At 38.7% G+C, this 12,002-nt stretch overlaps 1 protein-coding gene across 12 annotated transcripts in view; it reads left to right on the top strand.

The window, feature by feature from the left end:
* The window catches only part of AKAP13 (A-kinase anchoring protein 13), a 291,101-nt gene that overhangs the window by 34,181 nt on the left and 244,918 nt on the right, over positions 1–12,002 (top strand). The window contains exon 2 of one of the 12 annotated variants that reach the window (XM_073227244.1): positions 11,049–11,156. The exons of the other annotated variants lie outside the window; for them this stretch is intronic. The gene's annotated coding sequence lies outside the window, so the exon portion shown is untranslated. The remainder of the gene's footprint in view (positions 1–11,048; positions 11,157–12,002) is intronic. 12 annotated transcript variants of the gene reach the window in all.

Below are 12,002 nucleotides of genomic sequence, written 5' to 3'. Positions count from 1 at the left end.
CCTTACTGTTTAACTTACACTCCTGAGCACTGTTCGAACCCAGAAGTCCCAGCCAGGTTCCAGAAGCCAGGTGCTTCTGAATAATCAGTTCACTGTAACTGACTCCAAGTGTTTGTTCCTGGCCACATGAACAAGCCTGGCACTCTGCCTGTTTTCCATGATTCTCTTGCCTTTCTTCCTGTGTAGAGATCACAGTAGTGCCTTTTTACTTTCCTGGAGGCTTGCTGAAGACATGGTACTTTGATTTAAAGGTGTGAAGTTTAGAAGTTGTCAGTATTTTGCAAGGTCAGGTCTTGAGCCTCAGTAAAGATGGTGTTAAGATCCCTTCCCCCTTTTTTTTCCTCCCATTTTCCCCAGAGTGGCCTGAGGGGTTTAAATGGTCATTTGTGGTCTTGTGCCTGTGCTATTAAGGTCTTCTTTCGAAAAAGATCTTGTTTCTAGAAAGATTTACAGGCATTGCAGTCATTTTTTAGCTTTTCTATGATCTAGCGTGACAGAGATGGTAGCTGAGGTATCTAAGGTCTGACACAACTACAGGATTAGAAAAACCAACAAACATCTGAGGAAGCATACAGTCAAAAATGGTGCTAGAATGTCCCCTTGATCTTTTTCTACTAGGTAGTCATCATTTGTATTACCTTAATTCTCTGAGTTGCCATCTGAGGAGGAAGGGAACTAATTGCTCTTTATTGAACACTTAGAATGTGCTAGATGATGAGCCAGATACTTTACAATTACTTCGTTTTCCTTGCCTTCCAGTGGTCTTCTCACCCACTTACAGATGTGCGTGAATGAAGTAGTGTTGTGGAGCTAGCGGAGCTTGAATTTGAATTCAGTTGTGTCTTGATCTTAATGTGTGGCCTTTATTTTTTGACTACAGAGGAAAAATTGTATTTCTCTTGTTTAGAATGACCTAACAAAAACCATTCTTTTCTACCTTCTACCTTCTTATTTTACTTTTATACTTCTTAGGCCTTTAACTGTGTTTTCTAGTGGATTTTCTTGAGTTTCTAATTTAGGATCATATGCTGTTTCTAGAGTTTTCCCAGATGATCACCCTTCTTGTCTCTCTTAACAAGACTAATGGTCCATCTGGGAGTTGTTTTTCAGGCCAGGGAAGAGGGAAGCATGGGAGGTAATTTCCTAAACGGCTTCTTAATATTTTGTTTTTATTGGACTTCCTTCCTTTACTGGTGAGCATCTGTTAGAGTGCTATTTGCTGACATTATTTGGTGCTAGGTGCCCAGGAAAATAGTAAGGATTGGTGTAATTGTGCAGACCTGGGGTTTGGCATATGAAAAATGTTAAAATTACTTCAAGAAATAACATTTATTTAGCCAAACTGTCTTGTTTAGTCCTCTCTATAATACTTAAATACATCATAGATTTTCAAAAGAAAGCCATTAAGGAAAATTGTCTTGCTGCAGAAGGTGGGGGGTGGGAAACATTTATCTTTTAAATGAGCACCTCAAAACTGCAAAAATTCCTTGTAGGATTCCAATTTCCATTTTTTAATTTATGAACATACAATGTTTAAAACTTTAAGAAGTAACATGCTTGTGTTATATGTTGTGGTCAGCTAGTGGAGAAGGAAATGGCGAGTGAAGGAGACAGGCAGATTGCTGGCAGCTCTTCTGTAGAGTGGCATGTATATTCATGACCTTCCCTAGACCGAAAAGTAACACAGCCCATTGTCACCCTCATCTTAAGTTCTTTTGTACATAAATTTGTGCTGCAGTTTTACAACTACAGCAGAGATGACATTGTTCTTTGGTTGCTTTTGAATCAGCTGATGAAGTAGAGCAGATGATTTCTAGTAATTTTTCCAGGTCTAAGATTTTATGATTCTTTCTCATCTGATAGAAATAATGACTGAAATAATAGCTGAGCACTTGAAAAAAATTCAGAATGTTCTTCAACTGATAATAAATACTTCCTTTTTACTAATCACCTCTGAATTTCATTGGAAGGCAGTAGAGATGAGCGACTCTTTTCCCACTCTGTTTCTGGAATTCTGTGTTTTTGAGTATTGAGTGTTACATACCAGATTAGGTCTCATTTCTTCATTTTCAGTAGAATATGCACTTTAATCTAAGAGCAATAGAAAGTGGCTTTCTTTTTTAGCTGTCTCATTCTAACCTCTTTCCTAACTTAGTCTAACTTTATAGTTTATTTTGGCTGCAAAATCCTGTCCACTTTTTATCTGCTATAAAAATGTATTTTTCCTTCGATGGAGGGGAAAAAAATGCAAGCGAATGCATATTTATTTTGATTATCTTCTCCCCCACTATTTTCCTAACCTCTTGAACTTTGTTCATGACTGCCAGTCTTTAAAAAAAAGTTGATTGAGTTTGAGGGTAGCTGGAACTTTAATGCAGTAGTGGTTTGTGAAATTTGGAGAATTCTACCAAATTCCCTCTCAAGGCAGCTTACTGTTGATGCCTTTACTTTCCGAGAAAGTTCTGGTTTACAAGGAGTCTGTTAGAATTTACTTCATTATAGAAACCAGGGAAAACTTTACTTTGTTATCCAGAAAACACCTAGGTAGAAGTAAGCCTCCTGATACAAATAGATTTTCATTTACATTGCAAAATTTGACTTTATTAGGCTAATATACAGTGGAAAAATGATCTGTAATCCTGCCAATGTTGTTGGGAACTGATCTCTATCATTAGAATCATACTACTTTAAAAGAGCAGAAAACTGTGGAGAAAGTCTCTGGGCAGATTTCCAACAGCTTTATCTTTTATGGTTTAAATCATTTGCCATCATATTTTTATAAAGTGATGGTTGTGGTGTTATCTCCTCCCCTTGCTTCCTCCCAATTATATAAATTTGGCAAATATATAAAAGGAAATAATTACACATATCCCATTACATTACCTAGAGATAGTTAACATTTTGGTTTTCCTCTAGCCTTTTTCTTCCTTATACATGGTTTAAAAGAAATGTTGAGATCAGATTATATGTGATTTTCTGCTTTTTATTCATTTAATAATGTGTTCCCATGTCATGCAGTTTTTTGAATATTAAGGGATAGCATAATTCTATTATTTGGAGCTATCAGATTTAACTAATTCTCCATTAGTAGGCATTTTTTTCCAATACACGTTTTTTCCTCAATTCCGTCATTTCCTTGTGATAAAGTAAATTACTGGATTAAAATCTGAACATTTTCAAGTTTCTTTATACCTTTACTAGATTTGTTAAATTTTATCCAGAATGCTTATGATCACTCTGTTTCATGCCCATCAAGTGAGTGTGAGAGTGTTTGTTTTGCCACATCTTTGTCAGCAGTGGACACATCGGTTTTCCTATGCTTTCTTGATTTCTAGGTGGAAAAATACAATGAGGTTCTATGAGTACTAGTCAGTTCATAAGCTTCTTGGCCCTGGCTTTGGTCTGAGCCTGATTCTGGGGACTTCTTGATCACCCCTTCATAGTATTCACTAAACTTCTTCAGCATGTAAGTGCATTGGACCAAATCTGGAGAGGTTTCATCAAAACCAGGTTGTCACTGAATAGTTAAGCATTTGGAAATTCTCTGTGAAGGAAAAAAACATCCAACAAAGCTAACCAAGTTTATGGTGTTCTGTGCCCATCCTTTATATGTTTAGCAATTACTTGGGCTGAACCAGCATGTGCAGCCAGAAGAACCAGTCCAGAAGTCTCTGCCCTTCCCTTCATCTAAGCAAACACTGTGGGCATCTCCTCCCTGTTGCCTTTCTTTTTGGCCATGACTAGTAGGTTCTCAAGTAGCTTGCCATATACAGACTGTTTATACAACCTTAGCTCCCTATTTATTGGGCACACGTATTTATGTTTTATACGTGAAACTTTCCTTAATTAAAATTTCTCTTTTTCCAGAATTGAGTCAGGTGTTCTCAAGTGCTGGTGTTACTGGAACTGATTGTGTTGTAAACTCATAGATCTTAGAGGGACTTGATTTTGATAATGAAGAGAGAACTGATGCAAAAATCTTCAACAGGCTGTTGTCATTTAGATGAAAGAGGTTCTTCTATATTCATGGGTTGGACTGGTTGTATCTGGGATTGCACAGGTGAATCTTTTCTTTAATTAACTAGTTTTTAGCCAGAGGTGAGTTAAGTACCGAAAAGGGAAGGGAGATAATAAGCAGTCACAAAGATGTCAACCGGATGGCGTGTCAGAGCTTTCATGCTTTTCTTTTTCCTAGGAAAACTTTCTCAGAGCCATCTACTCTCTGTTGTCATACATGCAGTTTGAAGCTTAGTTATCTCTCTTCCTGCTCCCTAGCAAAATGATGGTGGCCATTCAGAAGCCAAGGATTAAGTTTGGGGATGCCTTAGTGTGGTGGGAATTAAAAAGAAAATTATGGAGTGGTTTAAACAATGCCAGTGGATTTCACTGGAAGGGCTGATGTAGCAGTAATAAGAGCCAGTAGTTTGACAGCAAGAGAAACTACAAAAATCTTTGTAAGAACTCTGAGCTCAGTAGTCTGGTGCTGTTCGAGGTTTGAACATTTCTGTTTAGCTCTTTGTGTGGTTATATTATGTCACACATGTAGACATTTAGGAGGGGATTGCTGAATTCTTCTCCAGTATTTGAGAGTTCCAGTTTCTTCCACATTTTTTGCCACCACTTGGCTATTTTTACTCTTTTTCATTATAGCCATCTGGTGGATTTGATTGGTAGTAACTGTTGATGTTGAGCATGTTCCTGTGCTTTGCTATTGTTTATTTGCTTTGGTGAAGTGCCTGTTCAAACCTTTTGCCCATTAAACATTTTTGTCACTGTCACTGAGTTCTAAGAATTCTTTGTATATTCTGGATACAGATCCTTTCCCAAGTATTGATTTGAAAATACTTTCTAGTGTGTGGCTTGTCTTTCATTTTCTTGGTGTCTTTTGAAGAGGGAAAATTCTTCAATTCTGATGAAGTCTAGTTTATCATATTTTCTTTTATGGATCATACTTTTGATGTCATATCTAAGAGGTCTTTGCCTTAGCTGAGGTCTTTGCCTTAGCCACGGTCTTGAAGATTTTCTCTTACGTTTCTTCTAAAAGTTTTGTTGTATTAGCTCTCATGTTTGTGATCCATTTTGAGCTTAATTTTTGTGTGTGGTGTGAGCTAAGAGTTTTAAGTGCATTTTTTTTTGGCATGTAAATATCTACTTATTCTAGTACCATTTGTTGAAAAGGCTCTTAGAAGTTCTTTCCTTTAAATTATATTACTACCTCTCAGTCTCAGATATGCTACTGAGCAGAAGTCATTTTCTGAGCTGGGAGGAGTAGAGGGGTCTGTCTTTGGTCCTGGCCTTATTGTAGGAAGGTCTAGAACCGTGGCTTGCTTTGCTTCATTCTGATCTTATTAAGAAGACGTTCCCAGAGTCTTTGTAAGCAGTGAGTAGAGTTTTAGCCAGCTTGGCTTCAGTTAAGATGCTCTGTTATCCCCTTCTTCTATGGGTGATTATGAAATCTTATTTTAACACATAGTTTAGACCGGATAAGCCTAGCATAGTATAAGCTAACTTGAACATTTGTTAAAAATAGTTCTAACATGAGAATGATGAAACCCTTCTTAAAACATTTTTTTTCTTTTTCCAAAGAGTTATTTCTAACTATAAAAGTAAAACATGTTTATTAGAGCAACTTTCGGAAATTACGTAAGTATAAAGGAAAACTTTTTATTCCCTGTCACTACCATTCTGATTTTGGTGCAGCAGTTCTTTTAATTTTCTGTGGTTAGTATATGGCCTTCAGACAGCATAGTTCTTTGGGACAGTATTTGGATCTACTGATGGATCAGGCCTGTATTCTGCATTTCTTGTGGGAAGGGAAAAGGTTAGGAGCTATTATTTGAGGAGCATCTGTTATGATTCTAGCCTTGTGTCGCACAAAGTTCTATTAAGTATTAAAATCATATTAAAATATTATTAGAAATATATTCTCTTTCTCCATCTTCCCTACCTCCCCCCTTTTACAGGCTTGGGTTAAATAATTTTCCCAGTGTTATCCAGATCTGAAAATTGGAGAAACAAGCATTTTCCAATTAAAATCGCTAACTTGTGTTTTTTTTTTTCATGGTTTGAGGCATTTAAAGAAGCAAGGATGAAATAGTCCTTTTCTTTCGTTTCTGACTCATGTGGTCTCCCTTTTATTCTCTATCTGAATTGGAAGTTCCAAGATCCCCTTTATGTGCTGTTAAGATTAAGGCTTGTTTCTCTTCTCCTTTCTATGCTGCGTTTTCAACTTGGAGAGCTGTAGTTTTAACTTTGGTATTTGTTAGCTGAATAGAAAGATAAAGAAGAAAGCTGGGATTCTTAACAATGAGATGCCTTGAATTGGATTGCTTTCATCACAGCAATTTTGATTAATTGCACATTAATTAATAATTAGCTGTGGATTACTCAGTTTCTTCATCTGTAAAATGGACTGGCTACTCAACAAAGGACCTTCTATGGTATGTCAGCATTCTTAACTTTTCTTGTTAGTAGGAATGTGAAGTAAGTGGCAATACTGTCAGGAGTATCTGCCGTAGGGACTAGTATTTAAAGAACCTCTGTCTTCTCAGTGCGCTTAAATAAATCTCAGATCATCAGACTATTTGCATATGAGTTAATGGGTAAGAAACATCAGTTGAAGTGTTCTCTTTTTATGTAAAACTGTGTGTGTAGGAAGTTTGTGGTCCCTGAGCCTTGTTTTTCTTCCACTGTCATTTAGGAGATGTTTGTGACTGTTAAGGCCTTCTTAACAGCCAGAACTTCCATTGACACCCCCACTTTATCAAACAGGGTAACTCTAATCTGTTGTGTTGTTGCCATAGTAGCCTGTCTGGAAACAGAAAGATAGTTGATAAGTTTGTACAGGAATCCAGATTTTTCTCCCCCTTTTTGACATTTGCCCCTGGAAATTTTTTTCTTAGTGACTCAGGCTAAGGCTTGGGGGGTATAATGAGTGCAAAGGAAAATGGGATACTTGGACTCTGGACAGTGAAAAGCAGAGTTCTTTACATTAATATTTTCTGTTAATCACTAAACTATTTTGTTTAGTAATTTAGGGCTTTCCAGTTGAGACAATTACTTGTTTTATAAATTACATTTGTTCTTGACAAATGTTACTTGTGGTTTGAATGTTAGAACTCAGGCTGGGGTGGAGCATCTTACTACTTCATCAGACTCATTCAAACAAACAACAGAGAACAGAGGTCACAGCTTCCAGTGGTCACCTTAACATATTTGGACCAGTGAATCAAGGTGAAAAGTGATAAAAGGTGGTTTATGAGGTGTGGAAAAGAAATCCTAAAGGAAATAACAAGCCAATTATATTCATCTCTTATTCTGTTGCTAATGAACCTTTGACTTGATTGTGGAAGAAATGCACGTGGGAGTAAGAAGTTTAGAGTCAAGCCTTTGCATTGTTTGTTATTTAGCTTTTCACATGTTCAGAAAAAATAGAAAGAAAAGCTGTTAGTTGAGTGAAATACCAACAAACTAAACAGTCCTTTTAGGATGTCTAGGAGGGAGTACAGAATCAGTTTTAATCTTTTTTCACAAGACCACATGAGCTGTGTGGGAGAGGGATTACAATTCAGTTAAAATTTAGTGGGTTAGCACCACGGGCCTTGCAGCGCTGCTCCGTGAAAGGATTTCTGTTCCTCATGGCCTCCAGCTTTCCATTCTGGACCTCTTACTTCTTCAAGGCTTTGTCTGCTAGCTCCTTGCCCTGGGGGGAATCTGTTACCACAGGAGTTAACTCTTCATATGGTACAATCATCATAGCTGTTTTGAAAACTGTTTTACAGCTGAGGAAATTAAGGTAGATTTGCACAGGGTCATGCATATTGTTTCTCCATTTAATGTCTTGTCTTAAAGTATGTGAGACTTTAAATGAACTCTTCCCTTCTTTCCCTCACCCTCCATATGCTTATGCAATCAATAAAGCCCTTATCCTCTGATCTCTGATAAGTACTAGAAAATTATCTGATCAAAACAGTTCTTTGGAATGAACCTCCTGGGGGTTATTTACATTTTTTGGAGATGTTGGACAATTTTAATGAGTATTCAGTTAGCAGTTTGTGGGCCTCATCTGTGAGGCCCCCTAGAATACCAGGGAAAATGGTGAACAACTTGGCACTTAGTCACGAAAAGGCACTTCATCCCCAAACCACGTTTCTGGAGCTCACAGTGAGTTACAGGCAAGATGGCATCCCTGGGCATCAGGCCAGAGAAGGCTGATGTGTTCTGATGTTGAAGACAGAAAAGGAAACTGATACATAGGATTTTTAGTGATCATTGATGTAAGAAATTTGTTATTTAGGCTATTCTGTGTCCTGAAATGTCACATAATTCCATTTTCTTATCTTCTTGTCGTATTATGGAGTTAGTTTATTTAGCCGTGGGCTCTGATAAGAATCCATGAGATGCAATTAGATTTTCCTTTGGGCTCCCATACTGCTGTGATTTACCTTTATTAAAGTACTTAGAGACTGACTTGGGGAGAAAGATACCTTTCTCAGTGAAAAAGTCATTCCATAAATAAATTAATGAAATATAGTCAAATTAAGGCAGGAATGGGAAGAGCCAAAGTCCCTCGTATTTGTCTCCCTGGAATGGCATTGTCCCTGAAGTTTTCCTTCTTAATTCTTCTGACTCGCTGTAGAAGTGCTGTGGTTGGTGAGCAGCCCCAGTATTTTTGCTGGAATTGTGATGGCAGCAGGTAGTAAAGATAGTAGTGTGGGCCTAGAGAGTTTGGCCCTGCTGTGAAGAAGGCACTGGGTCCCGGAAGACTGAATCAGAGAAGCGATACACAAATCATGTCCAGATTGTGGGGGAGTTGAGCCTTGTGATAATGTGGAGGATAATGCTCAGAGGCAGGGAGAACAGTAGGGAAGCTGTGGTTCAAAGGAGAGAGTGAGGACTTGGGCAGAGGGATGGATAAAGAGACATTGTAGAGGTAGGTAAGATAAGAGTGTTTTGAGATAAAATGTGGGCGGTAAAGGAGAAGGAAATGGCTGCATGACAGCCTAAAGTGAGACCCTTAAGGAGGGTGACGCACAGAGAAGGAGAGCGTAGCAGATAGGTTTGGTGCTGAACACCCATGGGCAGTATGATGTCCTGGCAGTTGGCAGTTAGGGTAGGGAGCTCAGGAAAGAAATTAGAGTCAATATCAAGAGCAATCTGCATATAAGTGATTGTTGGAACTGAGCAGGTGGGATGGAGAAATATTTGCTGAATGTGAGGGCTGCCTAGAGGTAAGGTTGCCTAGGCTGTCTGGCCAGGTGAACGTGCCTTTTCTTCCTCTCCAGTTCTCCCAGGCCCTCTAAAGGAAGCCCTGGGCTCTGAGGAAGAGAGGTTAATTTAAATCCCTCATATCAGTTAACATTGTATAAATAAACGACAGCATAAATATTTGCATTTTACCATATATATATATATATATATATATATATATATATACAGTGAGACAATGAGAGGCTGTTGCTGCATGGTGATGAAGAGCTTAAATTTCTAGAGCCAGAGTGCTTGGGTTCTAACCTTCATCTGCGTGTCCTAGCTGTCTATCTACTACTAATCGTGTGGCCTGGACAATGGGTTCAACCTTTCTGTGCTCCTTTGCTGCTTCTGTAATAATCTTTACAGTTATTGTGAAGATTAAGTGATTTCTTAGTATAAAACCTTGTAACAGCGGTTGGTATGCCGTAACTCAAGCTGTAGTTACTACCTGTCATTATATCATGTACTCTGATACCCATTCTAAGTGGATACAGATAGTAATTTGGTACATTCAGAATCTGATAATTTCAGTGTTAAAACTGACTCACCCCAAATCTTTCCCTTTGCTACCAGTAACTTTAACACAAATGAGCAAAAACCGATCTGAGTTTCTCCTCTCCTTTTTCCTTGCTCTGGCTTTGGGGGATGTTGTAACAGCTTTGCTCACCTTCAGTTGCAAATGAGACAGGGAGTGTAGTCACAGCAGTTACAGATTTCCCACCTTTGGCTTTCTTCTCATCCTGTGTCCTCTGTGCATCTGTGTGGGAGCTGCTGGCAGCTCCCTCCCTATGTGGGCTGTATTGCAGCTTGAAGATGACATGCAATTCATTGAACTTTTTATTTCTAGTCTTCCAACCAGTTGTTGTAATCATGAGAAATTTTTAGAATGGGTCAAATAAATAAAAGTAATCTGGAAAAACCTGCCTTGGCAGTGGTGGGAGGATTGGATAGTCAGGGTTTGAGTCCTATTCAGTTCTACCTACCACTGAACTAGTTTCTTCTTCAGGCCTCATGAAGATAAAGTATTATCACCATTTTGTTTTTGCTTTGATACTGTCATTCCCAGAAACAGGTCTCAAAAGGTAAATGTAACCTAGTAATAAGTATAGAAAATAAAAAAGGACATTTAAATATTAAAGTAATTGTTTTAATATTTTTATTAGAGAATGCCATAGTAGCTTTATTACTTAGTGTAAGAAAGAAGATGGTTTTGGGACAGAGGTAGAATGCTCGAAGCCTGAGTCCTGCACATAACAGCTCTCTCGTGCTTTGGGGACTGTACTTAGCATTTGGCATGTGCTTCCCTGAGGTGTGCCTGTAAACTGGAATGTGTGATAGTCACTTACCTTTACCTAAGCTTTGGAGTAGTTTCCATGAAAACTGTTTTATTTTTTCTATGTCCCTTTTATTTATTACATTTATCATGCGGTCTTGCGGAGTTACCATCCCAAACATCTGCTGTCTACTTACTACCTTCCTTTCATCCTCCTCTCTGTCACCCAGGCCCTGGCTCTTCTCTGACCCAGATTAGCAACCACAGCCTGCTAGCTGGGATCTTGGTGCCACTTGCTGCCGCTTTTCACTCTCTTGTCCATTATATAAATAAGTGATCCCTTTAATCAGGACTCCTAGTTATAAAATACAGACCAAAATAGTTGATGGGGTCTAGCAGGCCCTAAATGGTCTGGTCCTACAGGCTCTTCCCGTCTCATGTCACACAGTATTCCCACCTGTTCTCTTTGCTTCTGCCACATTGTTTTCTTTTAACCCTTCCTATTCACCTCCTCTTTTGCTAGGTCTTTGTCCTGGATAGATTCTTCGCTTTGACTGTGGTTTGTTTCTCAGCTCTTAGCTGGAGCGTCCGTCCTCTTTCAGGGAAGCCTTTCCTCGACTGCCTCAAACAGGTAAAATGTCCTTAATGTTTGTTTTCATAGTACCTTGTACATCATCTTTGTGCTGTTGTCACGCCTCTCTACTTCTTGGGGTGACTGTTTCATTTTGTCCCTTACTAGACGATTAACCCTCAGAGAGCACAGACTAAACCTTCCTAGGCCTCAGCATTGTCTCCGTGCCTGCTGCGCCTCCAGCGTGTAGTACAAAGTCTGTAGTTGTATGTTGAATGAATGTGTGAGCTTTAGGCAATTAGAGGTCATGGAAATAGTATTCTTATATGTATGAAGTGCAAATTGTGTGGCCTGGTTAGAAATAACTCTAATTCTGTAATGAAGACAAAAAGTGAGCTGGGGCACAGTGTAGACTGAGGACCTCAGGCAGTGGGCGTGCGCCGAGTGTGTGTGTGTAGGATGGTGTTACTGTAGACGGTGGTAGTGGGTCAGACCCGTGGAAATGTAAGTCAGGTGGGTGAGATGCCTTTTTTGTTTCGGAACAAACTCAAAGCCAGATCAAACAACATGTGGAAGACTTGAGCCGCAGTTTCCATGACTCCACTGGATCTGTGTGTGCTGTTTGACAGGACTTAATGTTCCTGACCCCACATTCTGAACTTGAAGGAATGGGGAGTGGATTAAGCCACAAAGTAGATGTGGTCGTAAAATGATAAAATCTCTGATTGTTTTTTAAAATAAGAGACTTAAAAAAATAAGAGTTCTTCGATAAAATCCAAAGTATATGGATCATCCCAGATTTGACTCTTAACTGTAACTTTTAAAAAAGGCTTTAGTTAGATATAGTTCACATACTATTTAATTCACCCATTTAAAGTGTACAATTCAGTGACTTTTAGTGTATTC

The sequence above is a fragment of the Manis javanica genome, chromosome 18, assembly GCF_040802235.1.
Source record: "Manis javanica isolate MJ-LG chromosome 18, MJ_LKY, whole genome shotgun sequence".
Taxonomy (NCBI): Eukaryota; Metazoa; Chordata; class Mammalia; order Pholidota; family Manidae; genus Manis; species Manis javanica.
Note: the sequence above shows the minus strand (reverse complement) of the source record. Positions and strands in the feature narration are given on the sequence as shown.